We start from the raw sequence: 25690 nt of genomic DNA, 5'->3' as shown, positions 1-25690 counted from the left end.
GAGAGAGAGAGAGAGAGAGAGAGAGAGACAGACATATCAAGACCGAGATGAGGATGCTGCAGATTAAACCCAGTCTTACGTATGTTATCTAAGACTTACATGTACACATCAAGTCGGTTTGGCAGACTCTCAAGAGCACACGCGGCGTTTAGACCAAGTAACCAACATCTATACTCGTAGTGGAATGTATTGGGTAGTGCTTGTTGTATTGGGAAGGGAGGAAGCGTGTGTGAGGGTGTGTTTGTGTTTAAGGGAGAGGGGGCAAAGGGTAGAGCGCACTTACTCTCCCTTCTATTCTAAGGGACGATACACCTGGAATAAGATACATCAGGAACAAGATACTGATGCACAGGGAGGAGTAAAGTGTATTGGAATCTTATACCTCAGGAGGGAGGCGGTGGGAAGGCAAAGTGCAGATGTTTGGGGCAGGAACACAAGGAGGGTGCAGAGGAAGAGTAGAATAACGTAAAGGAGGAAGAGGAAGAAGAAGAAGAGGAGGAAAAAGAAGAAGAAGAAGAAGAAGAAAAAGAAAAAAGAAAACGAAAAAGAAAAAGAAGAAAAGTAAACAAAATCTATGTAGAAGAAGAGGACGAAGAAGAAGAAGAACAAGAAGAAGAAGAAGAAGAAGAATGAAAACAAAGAGGAGGAAGAAGGAGAAGAATGAAAAAGAAATAGAAGAGGAAGAAGGAGGAGAACAAAAACAATAATAATAACAAGAACATGAACAAGAAGAAGCAGAAGCAGACGTAAAGGAAGAAAAAGAAGAAGCAAAAGAAGAAGAAGAAGAAGAAAGGGAACTGAGAGAAACAGATATAAACAAATACCTGAATAAGAAGAAGAAAAACAGAAAAAAATAATAAAATAAGGAGCACTGCTGGAGGAGAGAATAAGCAGATGAGTACGGGAGGGAAGGAGAGAGAAGGAGAGAGAGGAGAAAGGGAAGGAGGGAGAGCGTTCACGGAAAGGCTCGGAGGAAAGTGCAATACCAAATGGGAGAGAGAGGGAAAGGGGGAGAACCAGGCTAGGAGGAAATCTTGGAGAAAATGAGCTGGACCGTTTAGAAGGAGGGGACCGTTGCATCAGAGAGAGAGAGAGAGAGAGAGAGAGAGAGAGAGAGAGAGAGAGAGAGAGAGAGAGAGAGAGAGAGAGAGAGAGAGAGAGAGAGAGAGAGAGAGAGAGAGAGAGAGAGAGAGAGAGAGAGAGAGAGAGAGAGAGAGAGAGAGAGAGAGGCGGGGAGTGGATGAGGACTGGCAAGCATGGAAGAGGAGGCCGGAGCGAAGGGAGGTGGGAGCGAGGGACATGTGGTGTGGGTGGCGTGGCGGCGGTGCGGGCTGGGCCATAACGCGGCCAAGGCGGCTGAATCACCGCTAAAGGAGACGTGCCCGGAACGAGGAGGCACAGCTGGCCCACACCCGCCACCCGGACCCGACCATACAACCAACACGACACTTTTTTTATTCAACGGATGAACTGAACTCAACCAAATTAAAGTAGTCCGTAATATATAGGGTCTAAATAAAACCCGGGAAGCTTTTTTTTTTTTTTTTTTTTGAGAACCGACTGGGCTCATCCAAAAAGAAAGTAGCCGAAAATACAAACATAGGAACCAGAATCTTTTTTGGGTTGAAGGCCGACTTAACCGAATGAAAGTAATCTGAAATTATAATATAACCCAGAATATTTTTAGTGGACACACCGTGAAGTCAGTCAAACAACACACGACCCTTTTTCCAGGAGGGTCAACGGGACTCTGCGTAATGAAAGTTTATATAAATATCATGAAGAGTCACCCATGCAGCTCAACCGACTTTTTTTCAGTGCACCAGCTCGATAGAACCAAGTGAAAGATGTCCCATAAATAAACTAAGGGTCATATATTATACGACCCACACTTTTTTCCAGACCAATTGGATTGAACTAAATGACTATTATAATCCCCCCGAAAAAAAATACTGTTTTCAATCTTGTAAGACTCCTACCCTTTTTATCTGAGGCCTGACTAGACTCAGCCAAATGAAAGAAGTCCAGATAAGGCACGACTTTATTTGCTAATTTTGTTTGCAGATGACCAACTGAATGACCAAATGAAAGTACTTTAAAAAACGCGCTTGCGAGTTATTCGTTCTGTCAATACAACTTTTGTTTTCAGGAAATTCACTGGGTTTACCTAATTTAAATACTCAGAAAAGGGGGAATTCGAGTGTATACAGAGAAAAGACACGCAAAACTAATATCTCCAATAAAAGAAGAATCTTGTGGGGTGAAAAGTATTATTTCAATATACCTAAAAAAAAGAAAACGGAGAAAAATAAATACTCGTCCTAAAAGATATAAATAAGCAAAACACTGAAGCCTCTGAAAAAAAAAAAAACATTTGCAAAGTTTCACTAACTCAGCCAAAACCGGCCGTGGCACTAATTCGAAAGACAGAGATAGGCTACATATATAAAATCTACAGTTACTGAGGTACCTCGAAATACCCACTAAATTCACTCCAAAAAGAAATACACATAGCAGTGAGACTCAGCATCCATTGGAATTGACTTTTAAAATTGTCAATATATTCACTCAGTAGTCCCTGATGAAACCACTGGATAAGCTCATATGACAAAAAAATGAACACATCGGAAGTCCCCAATAATAGACGTATGCAAAAAACTCCCCTTTAAAATAACAAAAAATAATAAGACACAAACCAACGACAGACTTAGCATCTTCTGTTCCCTCTTGACTCACCTGAAAAGACCCACCACGTTCAAATACTCAGACATTCCCACCCATCGTATGCACCCAAAAAAGGAAGGCCCCCAAAGAGACCCAACATCCGTACAGTACCCAATGGACTCGAGGGCAGAGGACCGACCCACCTCTCGACCCACCGACCCACCGGCCTCCCAACCCCACGACCCCGACCCACCGACGCGCCGTTATCGTTCCGGATCGAGAAATGATAAAAATTGCATCAGAGTGTTGACAGACTGCATATTGAACGCCGCCGCCACCGCCCCCCCCCCCCCCCTTACCACCACCTTCACCACCACCACCACTACCACAATAACGACAACAACAACAGCACCACTACCACCACCACCACAACTGTCACCACAATTACCACCACCACCACCACCGCGACAATTACCACCACAGCTCAAACCTTTTCACCTGCTACCACTACCACCAGCACCACAGTAATTACCATCACCTTTACTAGAACCACCACCACCACCAACAACAACAACAACAACAACAACAACAATAATAATAACGCCACCACCACCACCACCACTATAATCATCACCACACTTTAATTAAACCTCCTAACTTACAACCGCAACTACCAGCACCCTTACCACCACAATCACCACCACTACAACCACCACAATTTAAACCTTTTCACCTACTATTACCACAGTCACTATCATAATGTTTATCAGAACCACCACCACCGCCGCCTCAGCCTCAATCTTCATCAAAATCATCACTACCATCACCATCATCAGCACCACCACCACCACAACCATTACTTCTACCACCACAACCACCACCACCACCATAGGATTGATCGATGGACAGGACGGCATTTTTCTTCACACAAACGGAAGCTTCCACATAAAGATATACGTGTCTCACTTTAATCTCACTCTTTTTCCTAATCGTTTTGTATTTAGTTTGATGTTTCAGAACGTGAGTTTGTAGGGGAGTCAAAACACGGGAAGAATTAAAACAAGACTAAAGGTATTTTTTGAAGTATAAAACAAAGATTGCATGAGTGAAGGGAAACCAACAGTCGTCATGTGTATATGTTTGATTAGTCGTTTATTTTATTTTTTTGCAGTTAAATTTTAGATGTGAGAAGGTTCATCCACAGGGCGTCATTGGAAGGTAGTATTTCTAGTCACACACACACACACACACACACACACACACACCCACTCCCACCCACCCACATCCATCCACTCCCACCCACCCACCCACCCATACACACACACACACACACACACACACACACACACACACACACACACACACACACAGGTAGAGTATCATGAGGAAAACAAATCTAAGCATTTATTTTTCCACTTTCAAAAACGATAACTGACCGATGAGACAGACGACATTACTCCTCATATGAGAGAGAGAGAGAGAGAGAGAGAGAGAGAGAGAGAGAGAGAGAGAGAGAGAGAGAGAGAGAGAGAGAGAGAGAGAGAGAGAGAGAGAGAGAGAGAGAGAGAGAGAGAGAAGCAAAATACATTGATCGTTAACAAGTCTTGGCGTGGGCGGGCGCGGCGCTGAGTGGGCGGGCGTGAGGCGGGCGGGGCGACGGGCGGGTGGGCGGGAGGATCATACAAGAATTAATGTCAGGCGCATCAGTGAGTAATGAAGCGGACGTGGCGTGGCTCGGGGCTTCATAATGAATCATTACTGCCGGCGAGAAGGTTCCCCCGCGGACCGTAACTCCTTGTCCCCGCCGCCTCCCCCAATCTCTGTCGCCTCCCCCGTCTCTGTCGCCTCCCCCTCTACCGCCACCTCCCATGAGTCCGTCAATCAGCGCCGCCTTGGATTAGTGGCGTGTTGGCGCCTCGTCTGCAGGAGACAGTCGTCAGCGGCGGCGACAACCTCCTCGTCACTCATGGGGGCTCGAGGCGGCGGAACGGGGCCGGGGCAAGGCTTGTCGTGGGTGGTGAGGGAAGGTTTTCCAACCATGCCTGCCGCCTCGCCCCGCGCCCGCCTAATGCACTGCTGAAGGCGCCGCGAGGGGCAAGGGTTTGATAAGACGAATACAGTTAATAAATTGTTGAAAATTCCACTCTTTTCATTCAATTGTTTCATATATCGCAATGCTAACCGTAAATTCTGTGAAGGTATAATATTTATTAGTAATACTGGAATCCATTCAGCAGTGAAGTCAAGGACACAAGAATGCTTAATTAGTTTTGAAGCGGTATGCCATCCACTGCCACAATAAGGTATAACTTCAATGGTCATTATTATCTATTTAGCAACATTTAATTATTTAATTGAACTTAATAGGATTCACTTTATTATTAAAAATCATTATGATATACAAACACATCCATTTTCATATATATTACTGGATTAAATTGCGTAATTGAAAAAAAAAAAGAGGTTTTTCATTATCATATTATTGCGTCCAACCAGTAAGTAGGGGACCCAATTCACATTAGTATTTGAGAAATGTTAACTCGGCTTCACTTTAGTAAGCACCGAGTCCATAAATCCAGCCAAAGTCAGACAGCCGCTGGGGCCGCGCGGGGTAGGGGTGGGGTGCTGCCGCGCCGGGCAGGGAAATATTTAGCAACCGAAACCTGCCCGCACCTCCCGCCCACCTGCTTCCGCGCGCTCCTCTACTGTTCTGATTTGTGCCACGATAGTACCGGCCGCGCGTACACACACACACACACACACACACACACACACACACACACACACACACACACACACACACACACACACACACACACACACACACACACACACATACACATACACATACACACACACACACACACACACACACATTTTCTGTCATTACATACCTCACCACGTACCACCAGACACTCTTTTTATCTCACACGCTACACTTCGGTTAATTGAACTTTGAGAGCAACACAAGAGGCGTCACGGTGTACACCCCGAGATTTTGCACTTCCCTCGGGTGGTGTCTGTCGGAGGAGAAGAGAAGTTGGCGACATCTGTCCGTCGTTCGAGCAACAAGTATCTTCTTTTTCGTTGTTTTTTTCCGGTCAAGTAATGTTTAGGAGTAACTGAGTCAAGGCGTCTCAGTGCAGGCTATATATATTTTTTACGGTGGCCATTGTATATTTTTTTCCGCGATGTGTGTCTGTTTGTGTTTGTATGTGTGTGTGTGTGTGTGTGTGTGTGTGTGTGTGTGTGTGTGTGTGTGTGTGTGTGTGCACAGACTTGAAAGAGTGTTTACTTACGCGCACACTGTTTACTTCTGTTCTATATTTATCATTCTATTTGTATATCTGTTCAACGATCTATTTATCCTGGCTAAGTGCATGAATACGTAATGTGTGTGTGTGTGTGTGTGTGTGTGTGTGTGTGTGTGTGTGTGTGTGTGCATTTTCTAGTCCCTACTCGGCTGGTGAGGGAGTGCATGAGTGACTGACTGAGTGCATAAGGGGTGACTGAGGAACGGCCCGACAAGCGTAGGGGTTCATCATCTGCTTCCCAGGCTGAACGAAGCAGGATGAGGTATGTGTCTCGTTCACCATCACCCACCCCTTCCTCATCATCCCCTCTTCCTCCCCTTCCCCTCTCCTCCTATGGCCTCAATATTTATTTCTCTCATAGTTCCACCCTTTGTCCCCTCCTAAAATCAACTCTCTCGCTCCCTTTTTGCCCCTTTTCTCATATCTCCATTTATATCCGTCTCTGCCACATCATATCATTATTATGACCCCCACCTCATTTTCAGTCTTATTTATTTTACTTTCATTGAGAAACTTCAGCTATTTGTCTTCTTTGTCTGAAACTTGAATCTCCCTTTATCTTCCTCCCTCAGCCATTCCTGATCTCTCTCTCTCCCTTGTGTGCCTTATTGCTTGTTCTGTTCTCCCCTCAAACATTCATCTATTGCAGTCACTCACAGCAAGGACTTCTCGGACTGCACACAAGAACGCTCCATTTATGTCCACTTCTCTTCCCTTTAGTGCGTATTCGTGACTATATATGTAGAGTTATGGATGAGGAGCGAGCGGGGCGGACCCTGGAGGAAGGTGGATGAGGGTGTGGATGTCAGGGTGGCGGGACAGACGAAGGGACTCCTGCCACGGTGTATCCGCCCCGCGCACACGCCTCTACAGCTGCTGGCTTATCGAGCGAAGCGTTAACCTTAACTTTCCTCCCACCGGCTATATCTCGCGTAAAGTGGTTTGCTTTGCGACCACTATGAAAAAGGTCTCGAATTCGCATCATCAGCCCAGACGAGCCTTCCTTTGTTTTCTGGCGGGCGCCGGACGCGAGGGTTTAGTGCCGGTGTGGAGATGACCGGTTGTGAGTCACGGGCGTGGGAGGGAGAGATGAAAGGTTGGTGGAGTGATGAGGCTGCCCAGCGTGTGGCCAGCCGGAGGTCAAGGCCCCAGACGCTTTCCTTACCCGCTAATTCGGCGATGTAAGCTCCTGAGGGACATGGTGCTGGCGATGTTAGAGTTGGTTCCTGCCGCTGTGGCGACGCCCTTGGCACGTGTCTGATGATATAGATGGAAGATGTGATGATGAATGGGTCCAAAGGCGGCGGCGGTGGTGATGGTGGCAGGTCGTGAGTTGGGTGATGATGGAGGGTGTGAGAGTGATGGTGATGGTAGGAGAAAATAGAGGTGGCGCCTTTCCCATAGCTCGAGAGGTTGAGCGTCAACAATTCCAGAGTGACGCAAGGAGTAAGCGTCAGAGGAAGCACCACTGCAGCACACTGCAACACACACACAGGAGGTCACGGCAACATGGTACTGGCCGGCCTCTCACAGCACGCACGAGGAACACCCGCGGAGGTTCACACAGCGGAGGGCGCCACTCAGCACTGGCTCGCGCGCCGGCTGGAGACCCCGACCTCGCCGTCACCACCGCCCGCCACCTCCTACCTGCCATCTGCCGGCCGCCTCCACAACACCCGTCCAGCCTCACCGCCGACCTCTCCACACCCTCCACCGTCAACATCATCTCCACTTCATGCGTCATCCATCCCCGCGTCGTGAGTGTACACAGCATCAGGCCGTCACGGTGACCTTGGCTAATCTAGGACAATCGATCAGTGACTTGTCGTGCAGGTAATTGTCTGCCACATGTCCCCGGGGCGTCCTGTCTCGCCGGGACGTCCTGCAGCGACTCCCGTCACCTTCGCTGCTCCTACGTGACGCACAAGTGCTCTGTTTCTCGTATCAGCTGCATTATCTGTCCGCGTGTGTCCTGGCCGCGAGACAGGGCAGTGCAGGATCCCCAGGACTCGCCACCCACGCGTCTGGGCCTCGTCACGTCGTCCACCTGACATCCTGTAATGGGCTTAGGACACTCGCCGCATCCTGCTCCCTCACAGCCATCGACCCTCGCCCTCACACCGCCTCCCTCGCACAAAGAACCTCCTTCCCTTTCCTTCCCCCTTGCACAACTTTAAACGTTTTATTCACATTCAGCTACGACAAGACGTTCCTTATCGATCCCAGCTTCCATATCGATGCTAAATGGGGGGAAGAGAGCAGCTTTTCATCCTTCTCCTTCTTTTCTTCTCCTCTGTGGCGCATCTTCCCTTTACATTCGCATAAAGATAAAATGGTAGTACATTTTTTACATCTTTTTTACGGCAGGAAGGAGACGCAGAAGGGTCATATGCACTCCCGGAACGGAAATAAAGATGGATGCTGGATCTCCGCCGAGTGCTGGGGAAGCACAGCCTCGAGTCGCATGCGTTCGTAAAGAATTTATGGATTGCATGAAGCACGCGTCTGTCAGTCAGTCGTGTTGCCACATCCCGCACCTGGGCCCGAGTGTTGCTGCTTGCTGGACTGGGTGCGTTGAGGGTGTTGTCTACGATTGTTATACTTGTTGAGTTGATTGTGTTTGTCATGCTGGTGTGATTTTTTGTATTGGTTGCGATTGTTGTGTTGGTTATTATTGTTGGGTTTGCTACGTTGATTTTCTTGGTTGGGTGGTTTGTGTTTGCTGTGATGTTTTCTGTTGGTTGTGATTGCTGTGTTTACTGCGTTGATTGTGTTGATTGCGTCTATGATTGTTTCCCTGGTTGTGTTTGTCGTGATTGTTGTCTGCTAGGGCTGTTGTCTTCGTCTCCAACCCCGTGGGACTCTGCTGTGTGTGTGCGGGTGGCTGGGGTAGGGAGGAGTGTTTTATTCTTAATACTCCAATTTGTGTTCTTTGTCTATTTCTGTAAACGTCTCCAAGTCCTGTGTCTGTCTCTTTATTGTTATGTTCTTTTCTGTCTGTCTCAATTTTTACTCATTTTTTTATATTTTTTTACGTTTCAGTCTATGGCACCGGTAGGCTTTCTTAGGGGGCCCTGACCCGTTATGGCGTAGACAAGTGTTTATAGTGGCGTCATCTTGCTTGTGCTGTCCCCTTGAGCTCATCTTTGAACCTCTTTAAGCAATAATTTAGAGTCCGGGTTGATAGGTGGTCTTCAGAACAGCATACAGGTAGTCTTAGGCCACTCGGAGGTGACTGAAAAATCACAGCTGTGGGGGTGGGCGTGACTCGAACCCGATTCCTCTTCGACCCGGCGCCGGCACTCTAACCACTCAGCCACCGTCTCCCCTCTGTGGTTGTATTTCTGTCCTTCTATCACTCTGTCTGTCTGCTCATATGAACTTGTCTAAAAGTATGTCCATCTCTCTCTCTCTCTCTCTCTCTCTCTCTCTCTCTCTCTCTCTCTCTCTCTCTCTCTCTCTCTCTCTCTCTCTCTCTCTCTCTCTCTCTCTCTCTCTCTCTCTCTCTCTCTCTCTCTCTCTCTCTCTCTCTCTCTCTCTCTCTCTCTCTCTCTCTCTTTGTCTCCTTAGGGTGTATCCTCATAATCAGGGAGTTTGTGAGTTGCAATTAATGTCGTGAATCAACCAAAATAGACTAAAGGACCACCAATGTATAAGAAACTAATGAAGATGGCCGTCCTCTCATCTTCTCATGACTTATAGCAGCGTTTATAATACCACATTAGCCCGGCGTACAGATGGCTGAATACGGATAATAGATATGAAATTGTTATATTATGATTTACAAGATAGTGGCATTTCCCTTATAGGCTGTCGGCGGTGCGTTATCGACCGTGTGTCAGGGAGAGAATAGGAAGGAAGGGATGATGGCTTGGAGATGGGCAGGGAGACGTGGAGGGCAGAGTGGAAAGGAGGCAGGGTGGGTGGGAGGGTGAAAGGGAGGCAGGGTGGCTGGGAGGATAAAAGAGCATGGGAGGGAGGGAGGGAGGTAATTAGGTAAGAAAGAATGTCGGAAAGCGTGGGCGGAGAGAGAGAGAGAGAGAGAGAGAGAGAGAGAGAGAGAGAGAGAGAGAGAGAGAGAGAGAGAGAGAGAGAGAGAGAGAGAGAGAGAGAGAGAGAGAGAGAGAGAGAGAGAGAGAGAGAGAGAGAGAGAGAGAGAGAGAGAGAGAGAGAGAGAGAGAGAGAGAGAGAGAGAGAGAGAGAGAGGAGGGGGGAGGAGAGAAGTTAAGGAGGATTAAAGGACCGTATGGGCAGAGGGAATAGGGAAAAAAATAAATTGTGGGAGATGATAAGGAAGGAGACTTATAAAAGAAAGGAAAGTAGGACGGAAGACAATAAGAATGAAGAGGAGGGAGAAAACAGAGAATTAGAAGGAAATAGAGGGTAGCATGGATCGGAAGAAGAAAAGTGGCGTATGGGAGGTAGAAAAGGAAAAGAGGAAAGAAGTGGAGGAAGTAGATCCGGCTGGCGTAGAAGGGGCAGGCGGAGGCAATGACGAATATGGGAAGGGAAGTGAGTTGGGAGGCAGTGAAGGGGAAAGTGAGAGAGGCTGGGAGGCAGATAGGACGGCGAAGGAGTGAAGGGAGGAAGGAGGAAAGGAAGGAAGGAAGAAAGAATAGAAAGAAGGAAGGAAGGAAGGAAGGGAGGAAAGAAGGTAGGAAAAGATTGAATGAATGGATAAAGGAAGGGAGGAGGAAGGAAACCAGAGAGGACGTAAGAAAATAAGAAAGAAAGAAAGGAGAGGATGCCGTAAATGAGAGGAAAGAAAAGGAAAGAATAGAAACATGAGAGAGAGAGAGAGAGAGAGAGAGAGAGAGAGAGAGAGAGAGAGAGAGAGAGAGAGAGAGAGAGAGAGAGAGAGAGAGAGAGAGAGAGAGAGAGAGAGAGAGAGAGAGAGAGAGAGAGAGAGAATGTGTGAGGCAGAGAAGTAAGCAAGGAGTGGCAGTAAGTTGGGAAGCGGGAAGAAAAATAAAAGTTTGGGAGAGAATGAGGAGTCACGTATGAGGGAGAGAGGAGGAGAGGGAGGGAAGGTTCAGAAGGAAAAAGTAAGAGAGAAGGAATATGAGGTGGGAGGTTATGAGAAACAGGAACACAAACAAAAACGGGAGAAAAGCAAAGAGAAAAGAAAGAAAAATTAAGTATCAGAAAGTGGGAAAACCAGGGAGAAAAGGAGAGAAGCAGTGAGGAAAATAATAAGGGATAAAGTCAGGAAAATAAAGTGGAATAACAGAAAAATATGGACTGGAGCAAAATAAAAAGCGAGTAAAGAATGAAAGCAAAAGACTTGGAAAATACCGAAATAGCTTGGTGAAGAAACGCTGCATGGAGAGCCGAAAGGGGAAGAGAGAGAAAGAAAGGAAGAAAGGAAAAAGCCAGTCAGGAAGGTTGCAAGGAGGAAAGGAAAAAAATCGTTTGCAAAAGAATGGAATAAGGAGGGAAGTGAAGGAGAAACGAGGGCTTGAAAGGAAGGGAAGGAAGAAAGAAAGTAAGGAATAAAGGAGAGTTGGAAAGAAGAAAGGAAACAAGGGAAGAGTAAAAGAAATAGATGATTTGAATGAAAGAATGGGAAGTAGGAAGGTACGGGAAAGAGAACAAAGAAAGGAAGAAAGGAAGGAAGGATGCAAGGAAGGAAATAAAAAGTAAGAAAGAAAGAAAGAAAGAAAGGAAAGAAGGACGGACCGAAGGAAGAGTAGGCGAATTCATGTGGAAGGAAGGGAAAGTGATGGGAAAGGAAGGATAACTTGTCTGTGATTGAGCAAGGTAGGAAGCATCTGAAGGAAGGGAAGAAAGACTGATGTGGAAGGATGGCTGGAGGGGAGAGGGTAGGGGAGGAGGGAAGGAAAGACAGGAAATGGTAAGAAAGGAAAAAAAAAGTAAGTATGAATGAAGCAAGGAAAAAAAGAAATTGTGTGGGAGGGAGGGAAGGAAGGAAAGAAGAAAGGAAGGAGGGAAGGAAGAAAGGAAGAAGGAAGGAAGAAAAAAAAGAAAAAATGAATGAGTGAATGTATGAATGAAGGGAGGGAGGGAAAAGGAAAGAAAGAAAAAGAAAAGAGGAGGACGCATGTGGAAGAAAGGAGGAAGATGAAGGAGGATGAAAAGGAAGAAGAAGAAAGGAAGGAGAGAGAGAGAGAGAGAGAGAGAGGAGAGAGAGAGAGAGAGAGAGAGAGAGAGAGAGAGAGAGAGAGAGAGAGAGAGAGAGAGAGAGAGAGAGAGAGAGAGAGAGAGAGAGAGAAAGGAAGGACTATATTCAGTCTGGCCCTACATATCTATACATTTCCCTCACGTCCCTGCCAGCGCCGTCCAGCTGACTGGCTCGCCCGCCCGCATCACCGCCCTGATATTTCCTTCGCCCCCACCAGCCGCGGCGCCACCCGACCATTCTTCCCTTATAATGCCGCGGCAGGATGGGAGAGAGAGAGGGAGGGAGAGAGAAGGAGAGAGGGAGGGAGGGAGAGGGAGGGAAAGAGGAAGATTTACGGCCCGGCTCTTTGATAACGCTCATATTAATAGTGTTTGTGAGTGCAATGGTTGGTTGTAGTAGAGTTAGTGGTAGTAGTAGTAGTAGTAGTAGGAGGAGGAGGAGTGGTGGTGATGGTGGTGGAGGTGATGATATTATTATTATTATTATTATTATTAGTAGTAGTAGTAGTAGTAGCAGTAGTAGTAGTAGTAGTAGTAGTAGTAGTAGTAGTAGTAGTAAGTAGTAGTAGTAGTAGTAGTGGTAGAAGTAGCAGCAGTAGTAGTAGTAGTAGCAGCAGTATTAGTAGTAGGAGTGGAATTTAGGTGGTGGTACTGGTGGTGATGGTGGTAGTGGTGTTGATGATGATGATGATGATGGTGAAACCTCTGAATCCTTAGTACTTATAAGTGCAAAACATGGCAGTTCAAAGTAGTTAAAGATGATGATCCTGGTGATAATGATGATGACAAGGCTTGCAGAATATTCATATCCTACAGTCCTTTCCCTGCTGCACCGTAACGTAAATATTGTATCTTCGAACATAAACGTGTAGATGCGAAATGCTAACAAGAGGAGGGTTGATGGAGCAGGAGGAGGCACTAATTCTGTCTCTGTCGCCAGGGCGGGGAGGGAGCGGCAGCCGGCGGGGAGTCACGGGTAAAGGCGGAGCGGCACTGAATTAATCTACGGTCAAAGGTAAGATGATTTTAATACTGGCCTGCTTTGGGACGGACGACTTGACTTCCTCTTTGTATTCGTCTATCTGTCTATCCGTCTGCCTGTCTGTATATTCATCCATCTTTATATCTTTTCTTGAAGGCAAACGAAATTGAAAGATCTGGTATATACATTCTTTCATGTTTTTCTTTTATTTCTAGCTATTTCTATTTCTATCTATGCCTCTTAATCTTTCTTTGTACATCTAGATTTATTTTATATGCAAGTATCTTTGTTGCTAGCCGTCTCATATCTGTTTATCTCCCTAAATATCTACTTTTCTACCAGTCTACTCGCCTACTTGTGTAACTATCAGTCTATCTATCGAAATATCTACTTCTTTGTCCAACTTCCCGCTTAACTTTGAATGTGAACCTTGTCTGTCTATCTAAATAAATACTTCTCTTCCCATTTTCTCGCCTATCTATGTATCTACAAACTTATCTATTTCCATTACAGTATATACAAACAATACTTTTCCTCTGAAACTCTTGAAATACAACAGCATAACGGCACCCACTCACTCTTAAGGGTCACACTAGCATGCATTTTTTCTAATCTTTTTTACCCCAAGTGATCAGAAAGGCACTCAGTAGACCAATGAAGGGGCAATCTAGCAGACAAGTCACTCCATTCCATTACGAGTGTGAGTGAAACTTTTGCGACGAGCGAGTGAAGCTTTGGCCTCCACTCAGGACACGCGAGACGGAACAGAATGGTACTTCGGGGGGCAGTTTACACCACCACCATCACCCCCCCCATCCCCGCTATTACCCGCTCCCCTCCACCACCACCACCACCCCAACAACAACCACCACCCTCTTACCACCACTAACCCATGTCATTTCCTTACCATCGCCTCCACCATCCCTGCCATTACCTTCTCCACCACCACTATTTCGCATCGCTCCACATGACCACCACCACTACTAACCGATATCACCTCCTTACTTTCACACCCACCACCCCCACTGTTACCACCACCACCAAAAACAACAACCTCCACCCTCATCGCTTCTCCCGTATCTCCACCCATATCATCTCCACCAACACCACCACTGCCACCATCACTGCATCCTCACCACCACCACCACTACCACCACTACCATTGCCATCATTATAACCCCTTTCCCACCAGCGTACGTTCAGCCACGCGCTCGGACCATAAACATCTTGAGGTCCTGTTGAATGCTCCGCGAGGTTCCGGGGAAGAACTTTGGCAATAGAGGAGATTTCGGGGCTCCATTTTTGGCAGCGCGCGGCTCCCTCACGCATAAGAAGAAGGGGCGACACCGGGCGGGAACGGACGGACTTAAAGAAATTCAGAGGGACGGTTTTATCCACAAGGCGATGAGGTGGAATGGAGCGGCTAGCAGACAGCGGGTTAGGCGGCCATCCAGACACCACTGGGACTAGGTTTTAAGCAATCTAAGGCTCTTCGTCTCATCAGCTCTCCTCCTCCTACTGATAGTCTTCTACCTCTTAAATTCCGTCGCGATGTTGCCTCTCTTTCTATCTTCTATCGATATTTCCACGCTGACTGCTCTTCTGAACTTGCTAACTGCATGCCTCCCCCCCCTCCCGCGGCCCCGCTGCACACGACTTTCTACTCATGCTCATCCCTATACTGTCCAAACCCCTTATGCAAGAGTTAACCAGCATCTTCACTCTTTCATCCCTCACGCTGGTAAACTCTGGAATAATCTTCCTTCATCTGTATCTCCTCCTGCCTACGACTTGAGCTCTTTCAAGAGAAGGGTATCAGGACACCTCTCCTCCCGAAATTGACCTCTCTTTCGGCCACCTCTTCTGATTCTTTTTTAGGAGCAGCGAGTAGCGGGCTTTTTTTATTATTGTTTCCTTTTTTGTGTGCCGTTGAGCTGCCTCCTTTGTTGTAAAAAAATATATATATCTGTTTATTTTTTTTTATTATAGAGCAGCGTGTTCTGAACTTTTTATTCATTTTTATTACCTTCGGTCTTACTCTTGTACGACAACAACAACAACAAATATGATGATATGAAATTTGAGATGGACACACCCACCCACCCACCCATCTCTACCTACCAACCTCCCCATCTACCTATATGTATACTTACCTACCTACCTACCTGCCTACCTATCTACTTTCATACCTACCTACCTACCTACCTACCTCGTTACCTACCTACCTACTTACCTGCCTGCCTCCTTACCTACCTACACTCTTCTTTACCGACCCACTCACCCATCCATCTGCCTACCCACCCACGGCCCCTCCCATGCGCCACCAATTAACTCGTGATGGTCGTACATAAACACTAACGAGCGTATGGAACAATCCTTGAATTAGTCTGCAATGAAATGATTGATTATGCCATCATCTGGACCTTTATTATTCACGATTCCCAGAAAGCATCAATCAAGGCGGGACTGACTAACCGCTTAATTCATTGACCTCAAACAATGGAGTAATTTGCCTGCAATACAAAACAGCACAACACAACACTGCAGTTCGCATTTATATAACACGTCACGCCTTTGCAACATATTTCTCATAAGAGGTTGAAAAAAAATTGTGTTGCCGACAAATATATAGAGAACGGGGTATTTTCTCCAAAAACAATTTATCCATTGTTCTTGCATTTTTCTGTTTCGCTCTGAAGGGTGTTGATTCCAAGACCAATGTTGATAAAGCGTCGTGTCTGCTGCATATTTTTGTGTTTGTGGAAAAGGTTTCAGGTACATTTATGCTCTCGAATACTTTAGGCAATGAGTCTATTAATTTTTCATCCTCGCAAAATGGAAACTTTGATGAAATGTGTATTGCCTCCTTCCGTCACTGCCTGAGTGGATAGCGTAACAGCATGAGCCAATGCAATATGGCGCTACTATAAAACGCTTACCTGCGCCATAACGGGCTGGGGCCGACCATCAGGCCCTATGAAGAAAGCCTTCCGGCGCCATAGACAAAAACGTAAAAGAAAAAGTAAAAACAAGGTATTAGCGTTTTTTTTATTAAGTTCCATCGCATCTTTTTGTATGGTCCAATAGAGAAGATTTTTTTTAATGAATACAAATCTGTATGCTTTTCTTTTTGTGCAGCAGCATCTAATGGGCCTTATTTTCCTCGATGAAGACGCCATTGTTAAACTAAGTCAAATTGTCTTCGAAAAGAAAAAAAAACGTAAGTGGCGCCAAGCATTGTTCGTGTGGCGGTCCTTGCACTGCGGAGGCGGCTCCCCATTATACGCGATACAACGCGTTGACAATGCACCTCGAGGCATTACGTCAGACCATCAAGAAGGACGCGAACATCATTATTTTTTAAGAAAAGAAGCTGATTACCCAACGCGTGATAAACAGCCTCAGGAGTTAAAATTATCAAGACATAACTAACCAAGAACTTTGAAGACCCGATGAACCGACACTTTCTAGAATTTTGATTAACGACACTTTGAAAGGAGCTCGAAGAACGAACACTGAAAGGAACCCAGGAAGCAACACTGAAGGAAACCCGAAGAACCAAAACTTTGTAAGGAACCCAAAGAACCAACACTGAAAGAAACCCAAAGAACCAACACTGAAAGGAACCCAAAGAACCAACACTGAAAGGAACCCAAAGAACCAACACTGAAAGGAACCCAAAGAACCAACACTGAAAAGAACCCAAAGAACCAACACTGAAAGGAACCCAAAGAAGCAACACTGAAAGGAACCCAAAGAAGCAACACTGAAAGGAACCCAAAGAAGCAACACTGAAAGGAACCCAAAGAAGCAACACTAAAAGGAACCCAAAGAACCAACACTGAAAGGAACGCAAAGAACCAACACTGAAAGGAACCCAAAGAACCAACACTGAAAGGAACGCAAAGAACCAACACTAAAAGGAACCCAAAGAACCAACACTGAAAGGAACCCAAAGAACCAACACTGAAAGGAACCCAAAGAACCAACACTGAAAGGAACGCAAAGAACCAACACTAAAAGGAACCCAAAGAACCAACACTGAAAGGAACGCAAAGAACCAACACTAAAAGGAACCCAAAGAACCAACACTGAAAGGAACGCAAAGAACCAACACTGAAAGGAACCCAAAGAACCAACACTGAAAGGAACGCAAAGAACCAACACTGAAAGGAACCCAAAGAACCAACACTGAAAGGAACCCAAAGAACCAACACTGAAAGGAACCCAAAGAACCAACACTGAAAGGAACCCAAAGAACCAACACTGAAAGGAACCCAAAGAACCAACACTGAAAGGAACCCAAAGAACCTACACGGAAAGGAACCCAAAGAACCAACACTGAAGGAAACCCAAAGTCCCAAAACTTTGTGAGGAACCCGTAGAACGAACACTGAAATGAACCCAAAGAACCAACACTAAAGCTAACCCCCCAAAAAACAACACTGAAAAAAACTAAAAAACAGCAACATTCAAAGGAACCCAAAAGAACCAGCCCTTTGTCATGAAACCAAGAACCCAACATCTGATTATTCCACACTTTGAAGTCTACCTCGGCAGTTACGTTCGTCCTCAGTCATAAGTCTTGCATCGCTCCATCCAGGCCGCCGCGGACTCCTTCTCTGAGTACAAGCAAAGTGTGCCAAATGGGATACGTGTCCGTCTTGCTGTGTCGGCCGAGCGGCGTAGGAAGAGGAAGCTCAGGTTTGATGGCCGCGTCCTGCTCCTGCGTGGGTTCAGGTTATGAGTCCTAGGGTAGGGGACGATCGGCTGGCTTGACGTGATTCTGGCTCGGCTTTCCCATCAGTATTTATCATTTTATTTCAGCACCACTATATTGAGAGTTACCAAGTTAATCAAGTTTTTTACTCAGTTTTTAAGTTAATCATTTCCCAAGACATTAAAACACACGTAAAGATCAATCTCAATAGGGAAAGATTGGCTGCTTCATTATTAGGTTACGGCGTTTTTATCTTCATAGCAGTTTACGTGGAGATAATAATGTGACTCTCGACTAAAATATTGTTATGAGTAATAGCTTCCTGCCTAGTACAAGCTCTCTCTCTCTCTTTGATTTTCTCTCTCTCTCTCTCTCTCTCTCTCTCTCTCTCTCTCTCTCTCTCTCTCTCTCTCTCTCTCTCTCTCTCTCTCTCTCTCTCTCTCTCTCTCTCTCTCTCTCTCTCTCTCTCTCTCTCTCTAAACTACCCTATAATCACGTCTGTGGAACAAGCGAAGCACAGAGAATATGAGAGCGAGGAAGAAAGTGACATAGGAGGAGGAGGAGGAGGAGCGGCCATAGGTCACCTCTGAGTCACTGATGAATTAATGAGCAAGGCGGACGGCGAGGCGGGGAAAACACGCGGCCTCGAGGCTCTCCGGGGGTCGTCAGGCGGCATTATTCCCCCCCCGCCATCTCCGGCGCAATGGTGTTTGTCGGGAGGCACACACACACACACACACACACACACACACACACACACACACACACACACACACACACACACACACACACTAACACGCACACACACACACACTTTATTGACCGCATGACATTCTCAACGTAATAAGTAGAATAGACAACTTAGAGCAGTTGGTTCAGCACCCTACACGTATTCCCGACCGTCTTGGAGACAGGCCCAACACCTCTTCCTTACCTCTAATCCTTCTGCTTACTCTGTCAAACTGTTCTCTCCGTTGGGCTCCTCCGATCATAACCTTATTTCTGTTTCCTGTCCTATCGCTCTTGTACATCCTCTGGACCCACCGAAGAGGCGATGCTTCTGGAATTTTGCTTCAGCTCGGTGGGACGACCTGAGGATGTACTTTTCCGATTTCCCGTGGAATGATTACTGCTTCCAGGATAGAGACCCCTCTGTGTGTGCTCAGCGCATCACAGAGGTGATTGTCTCTGGAATGGAGGCATACACTTCACGTACTTTCTCTACTCCTCATGCTAAAAAACCATGGTATAATCATGCTTGTTCTCGTGCTATTAAAGGTAGAGAGGCAGCTCACAAAAGGTTCCAGAGCCTTCGAACTCCCGCTAACTATGACCTTTACATTTCAGCCCAGAATCGTGCCAAATCTATTCTCCGACTTACCAAAATTTCTTTTATCAATAGAAAATGTCAACACCTTGCTTTTTCTAATTCTTCCCGTGACTTCTGGCATCTAGCCAGAAATATCTCCTCCAGTTTCACTTCTTCCTCTTTCCCTCCTCTCCTTAACCCTGACGGCAGCACTGCCGTCTCATCTGTCTCTAAGGCTAAACTCTTCGCTCAAACTTTCTGTAAAAACTCCACCTTGGACGATTCTGAGCATATTCCTCCTACTCATCCCCCCTCTGACTCCTTTATGCCTGTTATCAAGATTCTTCCAAATGATGTTTTCTATGCCCCCTCTGGTCTCAACTTTCAGAAGGCTTTTGGACCTGATGGAGTGCCTCCTATTGTTCTTGAAAACTGTGCTTCCGTTCAGACACCCTGCCTGGTCGAACTCTTTCGTCTCTGCCTATTAACATCTACCTTTCCTTCCTGCTGGAAGTATGCCTTTGTACAGCCTGTGCCTAAGAAGGGTGACCGTTCCAATCCCTCAAACTACCGCCCTATAGCTTTACTTTCCTGTCTATCTAAAGATTTTGAATCAATCCTTAACCGGAAGATTCAAAAGCACCTTTCCGTTCTATCTGATCGCCAGTATGGGTTCCGCAAGGGGCGTTCTACTGGTGATCTTCTTGCTCTCTTAGCTGACTCTTGGTCATCCTCTCTTAGCCGTTTCGGTGAAACTTTCTCTGTTGCGCTAGACATATCGAAAGCCTTCGATAGAGTCTGGCACAAGTCTTTGCTTTCTAAACTGCCCTCTTTCGGATTCTATCCCTCTCTCTGTTCCTTTATCTCCAGTTTCCTTTCCGGCCGTTCTATCTCTGCGGTGGTAGACGGTCACTGTTCTTCCCCTAAACCTATCAACAGTGGTGTTCCACAGGGCTCTGTCCTATCACCCACTCTCTTCCTGTTATTCATCAATGATCTTCTTTCCATAGCCAACTCTCCTGTCCACTCATGCGCCGACGACTCCACTCTGCATTATTCAACTTCTTTCAGTAGAAGACCATCAAAACAGGAAGTACACGACTCCAGACTGGAGGCTGCAGAACGCTTAACCTCAGACCTTGCTATCATTTCCGATTGGGGCAGAAGGAACCTCGTGTCCTTCAGTGCCTCAAAAACTCAATTTCTCTACCTATCAACTCGACACAATCTTCCAAACACCTATCCCCTATTCTTCGACAACACTCAGCTATCACCATCTTCAACACTAAACATCCTCGGTCTATCCCTTACTCAAAATCTCAACTGGAAACTTCACATCTCCTCTCTCGCTAAATCAGCTTCCTCGAGGTTGGGCGTTCTGTATCGTCTCCGCCAGTTCTTCTCCCTCGCGCAGTTGCTATCCATATAGAGGGGCCTTGTCCCCCCTCGTATGGAGTATGCATCTCACGTGTGGGGGGGCTCCACTCGCACAGCTCTTCTGGACAGAGTGGAGTCTAAGGCTCTTCGTCTCATCAGCTCTCCTCCTCTTACTGATAGTCTTCTACCTCTTAAATTCCGTCGCGATGTTGCCTCTCTTTCTATCTTCTATCGATATTTCCACGCTGACTGGTCTTCTGAACTTGCTAACTGCATGCCTCCCCCCCTCCCGCGGCTCCACTGCACACGACTTTCTACTCATGCTCATCCCTATACTGTCCAAACCCCTTATGCAAGAGTTAACCAGCATCTTCACTCTTTAATCCCTCACGCTGGTAAACTCTGGAGCAATTTTCCTTCATCTGTATTTCCTCCTGCCCACGACTTGAACTCTTTCAGGAGAAGAGTATCAGGACACCTCTCCTCCCGAAATTGATCTCTCTTTCGGCCACCTCTTCTGATTCTTTTTTAGGAGCGGCGAGTAGCGGGCTTTTTTTTAATATTGTATCATTTTTTTGTGCCCTTGAGCTGCCTCCTTTGTTGTAAAAAAAAAAAAAATATATATATATATATATATATATATATATATATATATATATATATATATATATATATATATATGACCCTTCCCCAAGCCCCTCCGATACTCAAATGAAGCCCTCGTAGTCTGGGTCGGATCGTCTCTCAACCCCTTTCGGTCGCCTAAAACGTCATTGAGTCAGTTTTTATAATTTATTCTGCGTCGTTGAGTTTTTTTTTATCATATATTCACCTTCATTCAGTCAGTTTTTATCATATATTCACCTTCATTCAGTCAGTTTTTATCATATATTCACCTTCATTCAGTCAGTTTTTATCATATATTCACCTTCATTCAGTCAGTTTTTATCATATATTCACCTTCATTCAGTCAGTTTTTATCATATATTCACCTTCATTCAGTCAGTTTTTATCATATATTCACCTTCATTCAGTCAGTTTTTATCATATATTCACCTTCATTCAATCAGTTTTTATCATATATTCGCCTTCATTCAATCAGTTTTTATCATATATTCGCCTTCATTCAATCAATTTTTTATCATATATTCACCGTCATTCAGTCAGTTTTTATCATATATTCGCCGTCATTCAGTCAGTTTTTATCATATTCGCCATTTCCTGACAGCTTTTATAATGTATTCATCGTCATTCAGTAGTTTCTCCTATTGGATCTCCCAAAAGTTCATCGGTTTGAGATATTCACCCAAGTTTGTTATCGTGTGTGTTTGATGTCTGTATCTGTTTTTGTGATATTCTTCTACTGGACAGACAAAGCCACCAACAAACTGATACACGGACAACAACTAAAACATTATCGCCCTCCTCGGTACGCGGATGCGGGCAATAAAAATGTAATGGGGCATCGTAATGACCGGTACTGCAACAGGTGAACAGTCACACAAGCTTAATGGACAAAATACAACACTGAATTACTAAAAACAAGATAATTAAATAAAACACACACACACGCACACACACACACACACACACACACACACACACACACACACACACACCGCTCCGGTGGCTTACACCGCTCCGGTGGAGCGCTGGGCGGCTCGAGCCCCGCTCAGGCCGGATTCTTTCGGTTGGCTAGGAGTGGTTACTGTCCCCCCTTGAGCAAGGGGGATGGGGATTGTGGTGTGTGAGGTCCTGGTACTACCCAGAGATCGACGATAATGAGCACTAGTTTACGTCGGGAGGGTACCTGCTGGAGAAAGGGAGTCCAACTCGTGATCAGGCCGTGGTGAATAACACACACACACACACACACAAAAAAAAAAAAAAAAAAACTTATGAATCTGCGGTTTCTTTCGTCCCTGTTTCATTTCAACCTCCTGGTCCTTAAATCAGACTTAAACATGTTTACATTAGAAGAACATCGTCCCTCTTTCCTCGGTCCTGCTGCAACCATTCCCCTTGCCTGCTCCTCCCCTTCCTTCCTCTTCCCTGCCCCGTCCCTTTCTCCTAGGTCTCCCCACCCCTCCCTGCCCATCCCCTCCGCATCCCCCAAATCATGCACGCGCGCCATCATTCAGGATTATCCCGAGTCATACATCCGTAGTCTCTTTAGGCTCGGCTGATGGGTTACACTCACACACCCAGAGGCATCAAATGTTTTCACGCCTCGCCATGAAAGCGTCATCATGCATCGGCCATTTGATCTGCCATGTCTCTGTTCTTCCATCGTTCACGTTGCGAGGAGAGTCTTCTTTCATGAAATCACAACACGCTACTCTTTTTCTCCTAAACTATTCGTCTCTTTACCTTCTGACCATGTTGAATTTTATCCACGTCAATGTTTGCCACGTGACTGCCATCCTCTAACTAACCGACTCGAAGCACTAGCAGACGAACATAAACAAGACCCTCAGTAACAGTAGGAGCAGCAGGCAGGTGGTGGGAGGAGAAGGAGAAGGAGGAGGAGGAGGAGGAGGAGAAGGTGGTGGAGAATTAGAAAGAGGATAAAGAGAATGAGAGGCTGAGTAGGAGTTGCTAAGATACTTCCTGAGGGTCTGACTGTGTCCCTTGCATGAAGCAGCGGCCGAAGTTTCATAAAGAGGCGTACGAGGAGGCATAACTGTCCAGCGCTTCATAAAGTCCAGCGGGGTGAACATTTACGGCCCGCGGATGGAGCTGAGTGGTCCGGCGCCGAGAGGGAGTGAGCGGCGGCCTGGCGGTGGTCGGTCACTTGAGTGGGACCTCGCTGTCTACTAATGACCACACGATTGGCTGGTCTGGACGAGGACGAGGAAGGATTATGGAGTGATACGTTGTGTTGTGTTGTGTTGTGTTGTGTTGTGTTGTGCTGTGTTGCGTTGTTCTTTTATAGGCTTTGTTGTGTTGCGTTGTATTGACATATGTTGTTTTGTGTTGTGGTGTTGTACTGTCATGGGCTGTGTTGTCTTGTGTTGTACTGTAATGGGCTATTGTGTTGTACTGTTATGGTCTGTTGTTGTTGTACTGTTATGGGTTGTATTGTCTTGTGTTTTTTTGTTATAGATCGTTGTGTTGTACTGTTTTGTGTTGTGCTCTGTTGCGTTGTGCTGTGATGAGTTGTGTTGTGTTGTCTTGTATTGTGTTGGGTGTAATAGTCACACCTTCATTTCCTTTTTTTTCCTGAATTCTTTCCCAAAATACAAGAAATACACATTAGAACAACAAAAAAACATGAACCGGAAACCGTAAAACTTTAAGGGCTGAGGGTGGCGGAGCTCCCCGTGTGGAGGTCACAAATATTTACATTCACCTTTTTTTTTACGTGCCTGTAATTATTGATCCAACACCTTCATGTTACACGACTGTACTTCAATTCATACCTCCCTGTTCATGTCTAACAAAATCATAACCAAATTTTATGTGGAAACCGTAATTAATCTTAGGTTGATGGCACTAAATTAAGCAGTAAATACTCTTAATACTGCAATGAACATTAATCGAGATAAAGTACTCACCAACATAATGAACAACTTTGTCCCTAAGTAAAGAGGAGTCTGTTCATACCTAGCATCCCGCGAGGTCACTAAGAGACAGGTGAATATACATTTGTAAGCTCCCTGGGGGGCGGCATTCCCCGACCCCCGAAAGTTTTACAGTTTCCGGTTGTTGTTTTAGTTGTTTACGTGTCCTATTACTTCTGTTCCCGGTTGTTGTTTTAGTTGTTTACGTGTCCTATTACTTCTGTTCCCGGTTGTTGTTTTAGTTGTTTACGTGTCCTATTACTTCTGTTCCCGGTTGTTGTTTTAGTTGTTTACGTGTCCTATTACTTCTGTTCCCGGTTGTTGTTTTAGTTGTTTACGTGTCTTATTACTTCTGTTCCCGGTTGTTGTTTTAGTTGTTTACGTGTCCTGTTATATCTGTTCCCGGTTGTTGTTTTAGTTGCTTACGTGTCCTGTTATATCTGTTTCCGGTTGTTGTTTTAGTTGCTTACGTGTCCTGTTATATCTGTTTCCGGTTGTTGTTTTAGTTGCTTACGTGTCCTGTTATATCTGTTTCCGGTTGTTGTTTTAGTTGCTTACGTGTCCTGTTATATCTGTTTCCGGTTGTTGTTTTTATCTGTTTCCGGTTGTTGTTTTTGTTTACGTGTGTTGTTGTTTGTTGTTGTACGTGTCCTGTTATATCTGTTTCCGGTTGTTGTTTTAGTTGCTTACGTGTCCTGTTATATCTGTTTCCGGTTGTTGTTTTAGTTGCTTACGTGTCCTGTTATATCTGTTTCCGGTTGTTGTTTTAGTTGCTTACGTGTCCTGTTATATCTGTTTCCGGTTGTTGTTTTAGTTGTTTACGTGTCCTATTACTTCTGTTCCCGGTTGTTGTTTTAGTTGCTTACGTGTCCTGTTATATCTGTTTCCGGTTGTTATTTTAGTTGCTTACGTGTCCTATTATTACTCTTTGTGTGGACGACCTCCGGAAAAGGATGATAGAAAAATAACGGTACTCTTGTATTTAATTAGATGAGAGAAGGAAAGAGAAGAAAAAGCCACAAGTTGACATAGTAAAAAATATTCAAACCACATCAATTAAATATATGAAAAAGCATAAATAAAGGTTTTGCTAAATGACCGTGAGTGAAGAAGGAAGGGATGATAAAGGCTAGGAGAGAAGAGGGAAAGGAGACAAAGAGGTAGGGAGAGAGAAGAGGAGGAGGAGGAGAAGGAAATGCCTGTGAATACCTGTGTTAATGCTTTCCAATCGTGATTATATACATTGTGAGAAAGGAATTTACCTCTCTCTCTCTCTCTCTCTCTCTCTCTCTCTCTCTCTCTCTCTCTCTCTCTCTCTCTCTCTCTCTCTCTCTCTCTCTCTCTCCACCCACGCCTAAGTCCTCCTCCTCCTCCTCTACCTCCTCTCCCTCCTTCCCCTCTTCCTCAGCCCTCCCTCCCGGCTCCTCACATTTCTCCTTTCCTGCGCCTTTCTGGGTCATTTCCTCAGCTTTAAACGCAAAACTTCCCATGCTCGAAGCCCCCTTTTCCGGCTTTTAGTGTATTCATGGCCGTTTATTTCGCTGATATTCCTCGGCGCTTCCTCCCAGACCTAAACGGACCTTATTCCGTATCAGATGCATTTGGCCATACTTCACCGGG

General features: G+C 45.6%; 1 long non-coding RNA gene across 1 annotated transcript in view; it reads left to right on the top strand.

The window, feature by feature from the left end:
- LOC126995583 (uncharacterized) overlaps positions 1-25690 on the top strand; it is a 103111-nt gene that overhangs the window by 48835 nt on the left and 28586 nt on the right. The window contains exon 2 of the long non-coding RNA XR_007750432.1: positions 13060-13134. This is a non-coding gene — a long non-coding RNA (uncharacterized LOC126995583). The remainder of the gene's footprint in view (positions 1-13059; positions 13135-25690) is intronic.

The sequence above is a fragment of the Eriocheir sinensis genome, chromosome 1 (genome assembly GCF_024679095.1).
Source record: "Eriocheir sinensis breed Jianghai 21 chromosome 1, ASM2467909v1, whole genome shotgun sequence".
Taxonomy (NCBI): domain Eukaryota; kingdom Metazoa; phylum Arthropoda; class Malacostraca; order Decapoda; family Varunidae; genus Eriocheir; species Eriocheir sinensis.
This window is presented reverse-complemented; position numbering and strand designations above follow the sequence as displayed.